We start from the raw sequence: 14,510 nt of genomic DNA on the forward strand, positions 1-14,510 counted from the left end.
CGAAACAAAATTATATGTAGGCGGAAATCTTGCAATTACACGAAACAAAAGATACATAACTATTTAAATGGCCTATCCATCCATCAAACAAATACTCGACTTCAAAATCAAACCCAAGAAACCAAATCCCGCATAGAAAGATATTTGGAAAGCTGTCGTAAGACATATTGCTTAAAGATTCACTCTTAATTAAATATATTTTAGTTCTTTTTTTCGTTTTTTGCGTGGAGTACTTATAACGTAGAAAATTAACGTAGGAGTGCGATAGACAAAGAGACAGGATAGTATATACTCAAACGGGCCCGAAATACGGAACATAATCAGTGATCGAGGTTATATATGGATAAAAATACTAATGTTTTTTCATTACACCATTTTATTATTTGTTGCGTTAGTTGATCGTAGCGTGTATTCTATACGTGTTATATTGCTACTTCAATCAATAAAAATAGAAATTACTATTGCCGTGAAATTTAAAGTCCAAAGTAAAATGTACTTTAATGGAAAAATACTTCAGATTTAAGAGATATTTAATTCCAGATGTCAAAGAAAAAAATATTGCATGAATAGAACACATCCTGTTCAGATAAAATTAACAATTGTCGCGAAAACAATACTGTTTTTAGAAGGGCAAAATATACATATTAAAAAAAATCTTAAAAAGACATTACGAAATACCTGGTATGTCTTCCTACAAGCGTTATAAATTTAGAATAAGGCAAAGCCAAAGAAATCCCAAAGGAGCTACTAGCTTTGAATCTGTCCGCATTATTTATTACCTTATATGTATATGTACCTTATCCATAAATAGGGCTGTGACATGTAGGAGCTCAACCGCCTCATTTACTTTAGAGATTTCATAGTTGAACGATTTCAGTTATTATTAGTATTTACTAGTTAAAGCAATGTAAAGGTTATTATTTGTTGATTTTATTTTTCATTTTTAAACCATAACCTTTATAGGAAAACCAAACTCCATTCCATTCATTCATTAAATTCTTTTAAAAATTTGTAGTCTCTTGTATTTTTGTATTTGTAGTCTCAATACTCTCTAACGTAACTCATCTCTAATAACATATTTTCATCATTCTAATAACATATTATTTGGATACTCTCGTGTTTTTTTCCTCATTTAACCAGTTGTTTTATTTTGCTTGTTTTTAAAAAATTAAATACAAACATTTGAAATTGCTATTTTGATTAAAATTTTAAATAATAGATTAGTAAATAAACGTAATTTGAACTAGTTCTGCGTCCTACATTATATAAAGGTCTTATTAAAGCTCTGAGAGAGCAACGCGTTTCATTTTCTTAACGGAACAAAGCGTATCAACGTCTACAGCGAGTGACATTGAATCGCTCCAGAAAAATATATTTAATGATGTTATATATACATAGTTTATTTTTGTGTGTCATTGAGACTGACATGACTGTTTATAGTTCACAATGATTCCTTCGAGACGTTATCGGTTGAAGGCTATTTAGATTAAAATTCGATTGAAAAATAAATAATAGTTTAAAAAAACTAACAAAATATGCTTAACATTAAATACGTTAGCTTAGTTTTTTTTTTACTATTATTTATTTTTCATTTTTTAGTTGAATTTAAATTTTGTCAATATTTTTTTCAATATTTTTTTAATATTGAATAATAATTGTCATCAGTCCTTATTAAGTATACCAAATTTCGAGTTAATCCGACGTTTTGAAGAGGGTCAAAATCATGTTCAAAGATTCCGTTACGTACTAACATACATACGTCTGAAGCTAATAAAAGCTTATTAAAATGATAAATGCTTGTGTTTTTATTTTAATTTTATTTAGACGGTTCCTCAGAGTAAAGTGTGAGTGTATTTGTACGTCCAAAAACGTTGGCAATTCTTATCTGTCATGTGAGCCATCAAATAATATTTATATTGCCTAGACGGACGAAAGAGCACACGGCGCAAGCGCTTTAAATTACCAGTTAAGTCCCGGTTACTGGAGCCCATAGACATCGACGTGATCGTAAGCCACCTTGAGATATGAAATCAAAGTCTCCATTGCATTTTATAATTAAGAAAATGTGTATTTTTACTGGCCAGGTATTTTTAAGATATCCTGAACTAAACTGAATAATGTTACAGGTTTAATCACAGAGCGAGATTACGGTCGACAATAAGTCTTTGTTCCCATTGTACATATAGTGTTTTGTCCAAGCCTAGTCTCTTATTTGAATAGTTTTCTTATTCTCTCCCATTCCACTGTTTCGTTTCGAGCAGTTAGTCACCTTTATTAGCATGGCAGAGGTCCCGGTCTGATTGCTAATCCGAACCAGAACGTTTGTTCAAAATTATTTAGTAATCAGACTTCAGGTGTACCTGTTATCTGTTGATATCGTTTGTCTTTTGTTGCTTGTAACACAGAAAATATCTTAAGTAAGAACTGTTGACGAGTAATAATAATAATAATAATAATAATAATATTTATTCAAGCCTCTTAAAATGCAAACACGTACAAGAATTCTTAACACTAGTATAATAATATACATGGCTTTTTTATGAGGTATACAATAACAAAATTCCCTGACTTTTATGCTAGGAAAACCTGTGTTACAAAAGTCAGTGATTCAGTGCTAGGTCACCAGATAAAGAAAGTTAACCAGTAGTCTTATATTGGACAAACTGTCCACCTAGGTAGACCCAACTTACGATGGATTGTCATTTCTTTGGCTACATCTAGGATACGGCCGAACACTGCTCCGCGTTGCTGGAATAGCGCCGTATCCTGGTCGCACAAAATATAAGACCCGACTTGTCGCTGCCGACGGCCGGCTACGATTTTTAGTAGCGACGAGTTCTAGAATGCGATGTTCTATTTCTGCGAGTCCACAATCTCGCAGAAGGAGGCAGCGGAACGCGAGATAGAGTTCATCTCTCTCCGCTCTGATCCACTCTCTGGCTGGAGAAAGGTTTGTGCTGGGCTCCAGCTTCTGTAGAAGTATCGTGTTCCGACCCAGCAGGCTGGTTCTGGCCCGCGGGGTTTTTTGAAATACCCCTGGTACCACCTGAGGTGACCTGACGGGTAGCCCTATAAAGACGGCTGACGTAGAGGCGTCGACTATCGCCTCGATAACTCTATCAGCTGAGCATCCTTGGGAAGAGCTGCATATCCGATTTTAATATCGATTGCAAAATCCCTCCAATCGTGGCCGGGCTTTAGGGCGGGGATAAGGCGTCGCATGAGAATGCAGAAGAATCGTTTAGTGTATGGTTCTATACCATCTTCACGTACGGGATCCTCAAAGTAAGGTTGGGCTTCGAACAGAAAAAAATAAAAAGTCTTTGACAAGTGTGTATTGCCAGTGATGACATACGGCAGTGAGATGTAGTCGTTGACAAAAGGGCTTATGAGATGACTCAAAGTCACCCAAAAAGCTCTATGCTCGAGAGTTTCACTGCGAGATTGAATCAGAAATGAGAAAATTCGCAGAAGGGCCGATATAGCCCGAAGGATGACGAAGTGCTAGTGGCAGTGGTCAAGGCACAATGCTCGAAGTACAGGCGGCCGCTGGGGTTCTCGAATGGCGACTGGAAAACGCTACGTGGGAAGGCCTCCCGGTGGACGGACGATCTGTTAAAGATCGCAAAAATCAAGCTGAGCCTGTGTTCAGCAGTGAACTTTTGTAGGCTGATGATTATGATAATGAAGAACCTTTGAATGGATCTTTAGAGTATTTTTAAATTTACTTTTTTTATGGCTTAGATATGTGGATGAGCTCACAGCCCACCTGGTGTTAAGTGGTTACTAGAGCCCATAGATATCTACAACGTAAATGCGCCACACACCTTGAGATATAAGTTCTGAGGTCTCAAGTATAGTTACAACGGCTGCCCCACCCTTCAAACCGAAACGCAGTACTGCTTCACGGCAGAAATAGGTAGGGTGGTGGTATCTACCCGTGCGGACTCACAAGGGGTCCTAGCACCAGTAGCACAAGGGGTCCAACCACCAGTAGCACAAGGGGTCCTACCGCCAGTAGACTAGACTTCGTTGTCATTAATTTAAAAAATACAATATTTGGATAATTAAGATCTGTTTTTTTTTAAATCCATTCACTCATTGCTAAACAGCATGTGAAATCCATTTAAATTATTTCACTGATACAAAAGTTTTTTTTTTGTATTGTATTTGAATTTTTATTGTACCGAATGTTAGTCGTTACACACAAAGCAGATGAAGAAGAAGAAGAATAAATAATGTTGTGGTAAATTGTATTTTTATACCTTTCAGCCGTTTTTATTGCTTTGACGTGTTTGGGTATTGTTCAGTGGTTTTCGGAACACATACATGTCACAACAAGAATACCCATCTTAAGATATAAAATCTGTATTGGATAAAGACTATTCCGCCATTCAAACTGGAACGTTTCACTTCTTCACCGCAGTATATGTAGGTGGTACCTAATAGTGCGGGCTCAAAATATGCCCCCCAACTCCCCTCCCCCTAATATTGAACTTTAAATCAAACTGTTTCAAAACTAAGTTTTAAATATAAACGTTAATCTTTAAATACTTTCTCTATGTAGCGCCATTGATTTTAATGTCTATATCAGTTGTAGAATCGCAATAGATGCTTAATGATTTTTTTTCGGGACAAATTTGTAACACAGATCGTGATCGCAATTTAGTAAATAGCACTTTATTATGCTCAGCGTCTAAAGGCCGATTCTTTTCTAGTAAAAAACCACCTAAAATAATTAATTACGTCTACGACTTGGGAATACCGAATAGAACACTATAATTAAATTGTACAAGGCTATTATTGTTTTCGTAACATTCTGATTGGAAAGCCTATATAATCAAAAAACAAAATATATTTTTTTTAATATGTTTGTACATTGAATGACTACATCCAAAATTCCGCGAGAATTTATTCACTTCCGATTAATTAAAAAAAACACACACAATTAAATATATTTATTTATAATAATAGAAGGTTTAATGAAACAGTACATATTTTACTAAATTTCTTTATTATGCTCAGAAATTACATTTCGTTAAATTTGATAAATTCTGGTTAAAAAAAAATAGTCTAAAACAAAGTCTGGTCTGATTCAATTTCTTTATTTAAAACATGTTTCACAGAAAAGTATTTTTCGCATTCATTAATAACATGTGATAGGAAATTATGTTGTTTCTTTCATTGTCTTCTATTTCCAGTAAAGTGAACGCTCGGTACCTAGAAACACATAATTCTTTAGTAAGACAATACAAGCTAATCAACGATCACAAACTTTATTATAATACAAAAAATAAATAAAATCTTTACTTACTTTTCTAATGAATATATCATCATCACTCCACGAAATTTCCGGAATGGGTGATCCCATTGGATTAAATAAATCAATATTTTTTTGTTTATTTAAGTACTGTTACGTAAAATCACTCGAATTAGATTTTATTGATCCATGGAAGTAACTAAATAAAGCTTTTGCTAATTTATTAAAAATGTTACGACAACTATAGCAAAATGTTTAATTTAACTACCAACAATTCAATATGAAAAGATTTCCTAATATCAGTAATTAAAACTTGTAAATAAGCCATCAATAAATTAATTTTTCTAATCAAAATCCAACTAATATCTTTTGTATTTCGAAACTTTTAGTGAAATGTTTTTACTTTCACGTCTAAAGTTTAACATGGATTACGAAAATTACAAAAAAATAAAGACTACTATTATTTTGACCTACAGGTGGTGTTAATAGGCTCAAAAAGTGTACTCACTCGACCTTGAAGGCTGCCGGTGCCACGAGTAGCGTTGGGGTAGCGCGGTAACTATCACCAGTCGCGAACGTGTGATGCCAGCCGAACTGTGACCACGTCTGATCACCCCGGCAGTGCGATTCACACTGCTTATCGACCTCTCTGTTGCCCCGCGCCTCGGCAACCCTTGTTTCCCTCCGCGCACCATTGCCAAAACGCGAGCCTTTAACTATTTCATCTTTCATTATTTTCGGCGACTTTAAGATCAATGAGTCTAATATGAATCTAATCTCGATTAAATTTATTTGGAAAAAAAAAACGAAAATCATTTATTTATTATTTTATAAAATAATTAAAAATCAAATAAATAAATACAAACTGTTTTACTAATTCAAACAATTGAATGGGATTTCAAACAAAAACTTTTCTCTTTCTTATAGAACAAAGTTTATAGGAATGGTTAAGTTATCGTTTTTAGCGTAGTTGAAGTAGGTTGTGTAAGCCAGCTTTAAAGAGAGCTACGCGGCCTAAATATTATTTTCATATGAAGATACTTTAATTTTGATATTTCTTTCATACTTACTCTCGATATTTAGTAAGATTTATTTACAACGTCTTCCATTTATTTTTATTCATATATATAACTGTTTTAAAAAGCCGTAACAAAAGTGTGTTGGACATCTTAATTAATTGATTAATTAAATTAATCTGAAAGCTTCCAATACGTTTTTAATGCACGTACTATGTTTATCTATTTACGTATTTCTTTGTTCGTAGACTACGTAACAACTACTACTTGACAGATAATCTTATTACCAAAACTACAAAGCCAAGCCTTACAGAGCTTGTGTGCTACGTAAAAAATACTAAACTACAGAGCTGAGCTATGTGGTTGTTTTGAGTATTAAAGACCTTATATTATTTTAGTAAGGCTTTAATTTTATATAAAACTGAAGCTAATAAAAACGATATCTAAACAGAGTCGGTGATCTTGTTGTCATTAATTTTTGCTGTTAACAAAAATTGCAATTGGAGAGAATTTACCATAATAATTTAATAGAAATGGATGGTTGTTCTTACGGATATCACGAACACGGAAGCTTTAGATGAATAAATTATATAAGAGAAGATTTTCCTTAACAGTAGCATTATTGTTATGTTGTAAACCTAAGTGAAGACCCGATAAATATGAATATGATAAATTGTCTTTTTACAAAGAATTACAAAGAGAACAAAGAAGAAAAGAAAAAAAGCGTGTTTAATTTTTGTACGATGAAAAGTTTAATTCTTTAGTTAGAATTCTTTAAGCGACGTCTCATATATATTTAATAGATGACTGTGGTAGATTGAGAGAGTCATAGCTTTAGTTGCCCCAGAGGAGATAAAAATTGAACTTCTTTGAGTGTCTATGAGGTGCCCTGAGAGAGAATTTGTTGAAATTCTAAAAGCTACGATAAAAGCGATGAAGTATGTTTGAAGAGAAAGGACTTCAAAATTACGATTTTGAAATTTTCGTTCACTTAAATATGGTATTTATCAGAATAAAAGTGTTTCAAGTACAAAAATTAATTTATAAAATAAATCTACCCCTTTATTTTCATAACATCTAAAAAATATACATGAAAATCGTTGTTATACATTATTTTGTGTTTTTAAATGCAAATATGGGAGAAATAAGTAAATGGAATTAATTTAGAACATAATTAAAACAATTGAAAACAATTCAAATAAGTGAACATGTCGAATCGCCTGCAATCTTATCTCGTAGACCCTCTACGCCGTAGAAGCCCCTACGAGAGCATTTATGCTGGAGCATGTGTCTGTTCCATGCTCAGATTACTATCCCAGACAATCTTAAAACGAAATTAGGCTTCCTTAATTTATGCGCGTCAAGAATTCTCGTTTTAAACGTAATCTACTAAACAGATTTGTATATTATAGGTATCATCGCAAGGTTTTATTTATTTATTTTTATGCTTCTTGAAATGTTTTACTAATGATCCCTAGATCACGATCTATTGCCGGGAACAGAGACCTCTTTGTACCGAGTACAATAAAGGAGACGTTAGCGCTTCGGAGCCGAAATAGGATGTAAGAACACTAAATAACCTTGCTTAGCTATCGGACTCATGTAAAAATATTTAATTCTATAATTGAAGACATGAGTGGATGAAGGGGATATGATACAATTTGTTAAATTTGTGAAAACTGCAACAAACTTTTGTTACTTGTACTTTTTATTCGGATATAGCTCCTTCACCACATGAAATTTCTAAAAATAGCCTTTAAACCCGGAGTTTGAAGGTCTAATATGGTTAATAAGCACATAACACCTTCATTTAATGTTAAAATTCAAAAATCTTAAAAATGGTACTTAACCCCTTCATCCACTCATGTCTTCATTTATTCATTGTGTTAATTGATGAACATTTTCAGGGCTTAGTTGGTGGTTACCGGAGCCCATAGAAATCAGAACGTAAGCGCCGCCACCCACGAATTCACATTTGCTTCACAGCATGAACAGGCAAAGTGATGGTACCTACACGCCGAGTTTTACAATACGCCGTACACCTGGTGAGATTTGAAGCTTTTTCAATTTAACTTTGCCGGGAGCACGTTGTCAAACCGATACAGATTTTTTTTTCGCCGCGTACTAGTTTTAATTAAACTCGCCGTTTCTGGGGATTCGCATCGGCCATTTTGTTTGTTACTTTTATAATCGAATATTCGTAGTACAAATTTTTGCCGTGATAACATCTTTTAAATCGATGAACATTAGCTGCATGCACGAAAAAGTGTCACGTTCCTCCTGAGTCGGAGTGTGCAAGTGAGAGCGTGGAACAAGCAATAGAGAGGCGCGATCGGCCAAAGCGTTGGCTTGTGACACACTCACACACACTTATCTCACTTCTCACTGACGTTAGAGTTAGCAGCTAGCAATAACTCCTCTTATTTGTATTTTACAAAATAATGATACTTCAGTGATAATAATTCAATTTAATTCATAAAGGCATGCAATTTTTCTTTATGACGTTATCGCGTAAAAATATCGTTCATAAACCAACATTACAGACAACTAATTTTTTCGTAAAATTTTTCGTTACACTAATTTTCGGAATCATTTGTATTTCTACAATTCACTAGCTGAATTCAACCACACTTGGCTGGTTTAAGTGTGAAGGCCTCACGGCAGAAACTGACCTATCCTATCAGCATGAAATTTTAATTCTACAAATGAAAAGATTCTGATACGAATTAAGAATGCTAGTAAATACATACTTGAATTATTTATTCGAGTAATACAAGTAACACTACATTATACTCGTAATATCGAAGTAAAATATGCTGCAACCGCGAAACATCTATGTGTATCAACACGGTGATAGCTACCGGAGATAACTTTAACCGCTTTCAACAAACTATTCTCTACCGTTATGTGATACTGTCAGGTGAAAATTACATTGTGCACTTCACTCACGCGGCATACAAACTATTAAACTATCAGAAACACTTCAGCTATTATAATAAACCTCGTCAACGAATCCTTTACGTTCTGCGAATACTTTAACTAAGGCCATTATATTCTGGGCTTTGTTATGATTTAATATTACAGTTTATTTCAAAAGTATCTGTTACATAAAAATTATAATATTCGTGTATAATTGCTGTTTAATTATTTTTTCTTCTCTATTATTTTCTTTGTATATTTTTAAGCTATTGCATAGCTTCTATCGCGGGCCTTGAGCGCGGCGACCGAATCATGGAATTCCGTAACGAAAAAAACCTAACACTCCTCACTCCGCCTACCATGTAGCTCGCGTTCAACACATTCACACGTTGCGCTTGTGTAGTGTTAGTGAATAAGCGCGTGGCGTGACGTCACACTGCATGCGCATCATGAAAAATCTGCCCATCTCTCTCTCGCGCGGTCTAGCTTATGGGTGTGAAGGGGACAGTTAATGTTTTGCTTTTATTAATGTTTAATATAGCGTGGTCTTGTTTTATTACTGTTTTAATATTAAATTATCATTGTCTAATTATAATTGCATAAGTTGATAAAAAATGCTATGCAATAGCTTTACCGCGGCAGTTCCCGAGTGCCACACGTTTGTTTTTTTTTACTTTGTATGTGTGCTTGTCACAGAATTGCTCTTAAGGAGCTAGACCGATTTTGAAGAAATGATGTGTGTTCCAGTGTGTTCCAGTGGTTGCTCGGATAGTTTGAATCTACAATTGGAGCTCGTAGTGTCGCCACTGAGATTGTGACGACTTTTTTGTGTATATTTAAGTAGATCTCTGAAGAGTGCGGATTCAGGATTGGACCCGTTAAGCAACACTGCGATTAGATTTCAGGTGCCTTTTTCAATACAATCACACGGCGAGCTCGCTAGTTTTGTAATAAAACATACATACGTAGTCAGTACAGAGATATGATGGATACAGAGAAGATGCATGTGACTAGGAGATGTATGGAAATGGTAGTGCAAGGTAAAGGAGGAAGAGGTTGACCGAAGAAGACATGGATGGAGTGTGTGAATGACGATATTAGAGAGAGAGGAATGAGTGCTGAGATGACGGCTGATAGAAGAGAATGGAAGAAAAAAATTTACTGTGCCAACCCCATCTAGTTGGGATAAAGTGGAGAAACACAAGATACGTACTCAGAATAATTAAATACATATGAAATTAGGTAAATGTCAACCGCACGCATTGCCGTTGTCATGTCGAGCAGAACCACTGTTCCAATAAATAATAACTTGAAATTTTAAATTTATATTTCAAGGATGACATTAATTGTTAAATCTACTTTTACGGTTAACGTTTGCTGACGTATAACACTATAGTCGTCCGTGACCACAAAAACAATTAACTGTTCTAGTAATGTAGGAAATAATGCATTGTTACTAAATAGTGAGATTTAATTGACAATTTTGTTTTAATTGTGCCTAGTTGTGTTGACCCTGTTGTTTATTTGCTTAGTTTTGTACTCAATCGTTACGATTTCTCGTTTATTTCGGGACGTGCATATTTTTTCGGCTTCAAGCGGTTGCGGCACCCTATCACAAGTGAATGCATGGCTCGAAACTTTAGGTCGAAGTCTCCACTAGAGATGACATAAATGAATTACATCAACATCTCGCACAGATATCCAATGCTATATTTACATTTGCAGAATCAAAAGTTCGAAATCGATTTTATTTTAATTCCCGATACTGGGAATTGTGTTTTCCATGCAAACACACACTGCAACAGTTGTTACATATTTCTGATTACTCTACAAAATGGACTACAGTATCTGATATGATCAAAAGCTTCGAATTCAATGAGGAAATGATTTATGATTTTTCGTTGTAAAATCAGTTACTAATAAGCACTGGATGCTGAAATAAAAACTATAAAAACAATGAATATTCGCACTAGAAGATAGAGATTTTTGTATTCAGAATGTTCGCAAAATTCAGACACTGGTAGACATTATCGAAAAAATTGATAGGAAAACACGGAATCACCGGAAATTCAACAATTACGAGAGTTGATTGAAAATGAATTAGGGTGAATTTATGAAACGAAATGTTTCACGTGTACGATGGTTTGTTTCTAGCATTGTTTAAGGCGATTAAACTATAAATTTCGCAAGCAACTTTGCGTTTGTCTAAATTCTGAAATATGAAAACGCAGATATATTTTTTATAGAAAATGACATATGGTCAAATCCAGCCCCGTTAGACCTTGAGAGAGATGGCTGAGGTTTTAATTACAGTAACTATCATTATATCATAACGACTTTCGGTATAGTTATTCCCTTGTAGAAATCGACAGTAAGCTGATTCAACAAAACTCTCCGACCAACAATTGATGTTTGAAATATTGATAAAAAAATCTAACGTACGGAGAATGAGAAAGTTTATAGTGGCAGCTCTACAGAGCTATGTTCATGTATACTGTACCTTATAACTACCGTGAAAGACCGCTTCATCAACCAATACTAGTCCTCCAGTTGAGAGTGCCTAAGCCGTACTATAGGGCGATGCCCGACGTAGATTTGTAATGAAAAATAATAGTCGTGTTTATCATAGCCGATGTATCCAGCGATGCCCGTCACTAAATGTGACGTAATCAAAAGCATCCTGTTAATCGGCATTATAAGCTATCTTTGTGTGAAAATTCATCCTAATCCGTTCTGTTATTGCAAAGAGCATTGACCTCCTCTTTTTTTTCTCATAGATATTTCCCAATTAAAATACTGTTCGTTAATTAAAATACCTTAATATTAGAAAACAGAGGAAAAATATTTCAAACGTAAGCCAGTTATGATATGAAGACACCAAGTTAACATGGAATGACAGCGGAGATCGTCCACAAATTATCCAAGAATTTGTTCCTTTGGATTCACAAAATATTTTTTTGTTGTTGTTTGGAGGAGTGAATTAACTCAGGACGTACTTGGTGCCAAGTTCCACTAGTCACCCTCTGATACACCAACACTTAACATGATACGTATAAAGTACCACATTACTAAAAGCGATATCTTCCAGGTATCTATTTTCTCATAGGAGATATTGGAAAAGATACGGCAGATAAGTTCGTTATACCATGTCTAAGGGTTTTCATAGAGATCTATCAATAAAGTTCGAAGAGCTAATTGTATTTTTAATGGCTGCCCCACCATTGAAACCGCATGACTGATGCGCAACAGAAATATGACAGTTGGTGGTAACTACTCGTGTGTAATTACGATACGCCCAAATATCTGTAATTATTTATCATATTTCAATAATTACTTTCAGTAATTAATATTTCAGTAATTATTTATCATATTTTCAGCACTCGCTTCGCTTCGGAAACATTAAAACGCACATGAAACCATAAAAAAAAAAAAAAAAAAATTTAAAAAAAAGTAGCCTATGTTCATCAGGCACAATGCCGGCTTCTAATGGAAAAATAATATTTAAAAGCGGTCCAGTAGTTTCGGAACCTATTCAAAACAAACAAACAAACAAATCTTTCCTCTTTATAATATTAGTATAGATACATTGGTGACCCGCCACCAAAGTCAAAGTTAAGTCAAAGGCAAATATTCACTTAAGACTAGAACTTCCTATTGCTCTAAAAGTGAAATTAACAATAATGATGCAGTAATCCTTCGAACATTTGACAATTAGCGAACTGTAATGATAATGCAATGCATAAATCTGTAGACATTCCCGCTCTAGATTGGATTATAACAATACCATAGTTAACATAATATTGTGTGCCTAAAGGAATTCGTTAATGGAAATATTCTATTTTGGTGTAATTTCGTATTATCATTACTATGCATGGCACGAGCTCGAACATTATTCAGATGGATACCCCGATCAACACGTGCGCGGCACATCGCTTTGTTTCATGAGCGTCGATGCAACATTAATCTATTAATATTTAAGTTTTAATGAGCACCACGTAACGGGAAATCGTTGAATGATTCAATGCTTGAATGGTTTAAAAACCTTTTTAGTATTGGAATACGATACTTAATTACATAACTAATTCAATAAAAACTGTCTCGTGATTGGATGTTTTTTGCGGTTATTTTCCGATGGTTAATTCATTTTTTTATTTTATTTTTTATTTCGTGTGTTTTTTTGTTATATCAAACATATTTTAGACAAACTCACAATATCCGATATACAAAAATGCTATGTATACTATTTTAATTGACGTAATTATAATAACAAGTAGTTAAGCGTGTTATATAAGACTTAGTGGTTGATAAAAACATTTTGCTTATTTCTGCGCAGGGTTATCTTGCGTTGCGATTTGAATGGTATTGGCTCCTTGTACAAATCTATTGATTTACGGGTATTCACCTGATGCCACCTGTGATGCCTATGGGTTCCAGTAACCACTTACTGCCAGGTGGGCTTGAAGCTGGTTTACCATAACTTAAAAAAATAGAAGCTAAGCTAGACCACTTTATAATTTAATATACTGTTATAGTAAAAGTTTTGAATCAGACTGAGAAAAGTCGAGTCTATAAATATCTTTATTGCGTTTTCAATAAAGCTTTAAAAGCATATTTTCTTCAACTAAATAAGTTCTAGAACACAAAGGCCGAGCCGAGTGCCTTTTTAAATACAATCTACTTTTTAACTAAAATTCTAAGTTGAGTGAATGCGTAAGCGAATTCTCGGTAACTATATATGGCGTTACAGAACGATTCTATAATTGACAATCTATATATAAAAATGAATTTCTGTTCGTTACTATCGCTAAAACTCGAGAACGGCTGAACCGATTTGACTAATTTTGGTCTTGAATTATTTGTGGAAGTCCAGAGAAGGTTTAAAAGGTAGATAAATATGAAAATGCTCGGGATTAACTAAAAATAACAATTTTGTTTTTCCTTTGATGTGTCCCCCGTCAGACGGATTCCTAGATTTAGATAATTTTATAAGAAAATTCTATAATGAAATTTTCATAATTTTGATAGAGCTTAAATGTCTCGTCTCACGGGCGATCCAAAACCGGTGAAACAAAATAACGTCATCGAACTAACAGTTCACCACCGGATGCAATTTCGCTGAGGTTTCGTCGCACACAAAGCACTCGATTTTCGAACTAACCCTATCACCGTTAAACTCGACGCATCAAAGCGCTCTCGTCCCTCTAATATAAATGCATCTCTTTGAACGTGCCCTGTTACAACAGTTCCAAAGTGATCTTGCAACGAACCGTGTGCAATGTAAACATTGGCACGGAGCGACGTCCAGTCAAATTTTG

At 34.4% G+C, this 14,510-nt stretch overlaps 1 protein-coding gene across 1 annotated transcript in view; it reads right to left on the bottom strand.

Moving 5' to 3' along the window:
- Window positions 1-5,861, bottom strand: part of LOC114252513 (solute carrier family 7 member 14) — a 159,417-nt gene extending 153,556 nt beyond the window's left edge. Inside the window, exon 1 of the mRNA XM_028186996.2 lies at window positions 5,769-5,861. The gene's annotated coding sequence lies outside the window, so the exon portion shown is untranslated. The remainder of the gene's footprint in view (window positions 1-5,768) is intronic.
- Window positions 5,862-14,510: the final 8,649 nt, after the last annotated feature.

This window comes from Bombyx mandarina, chromosome 01, assembly GCF_030267445.1.
Source record: "Bombyx mandarina strain Sakado chromosome 01, ASM3026744v2".
Lineage (NCBI taxonomy): Eukaryota > Metazoa > Arthropoda > Insecta > Lepidoptera > Bombycidae > Bombyx > Bombyx mandarina.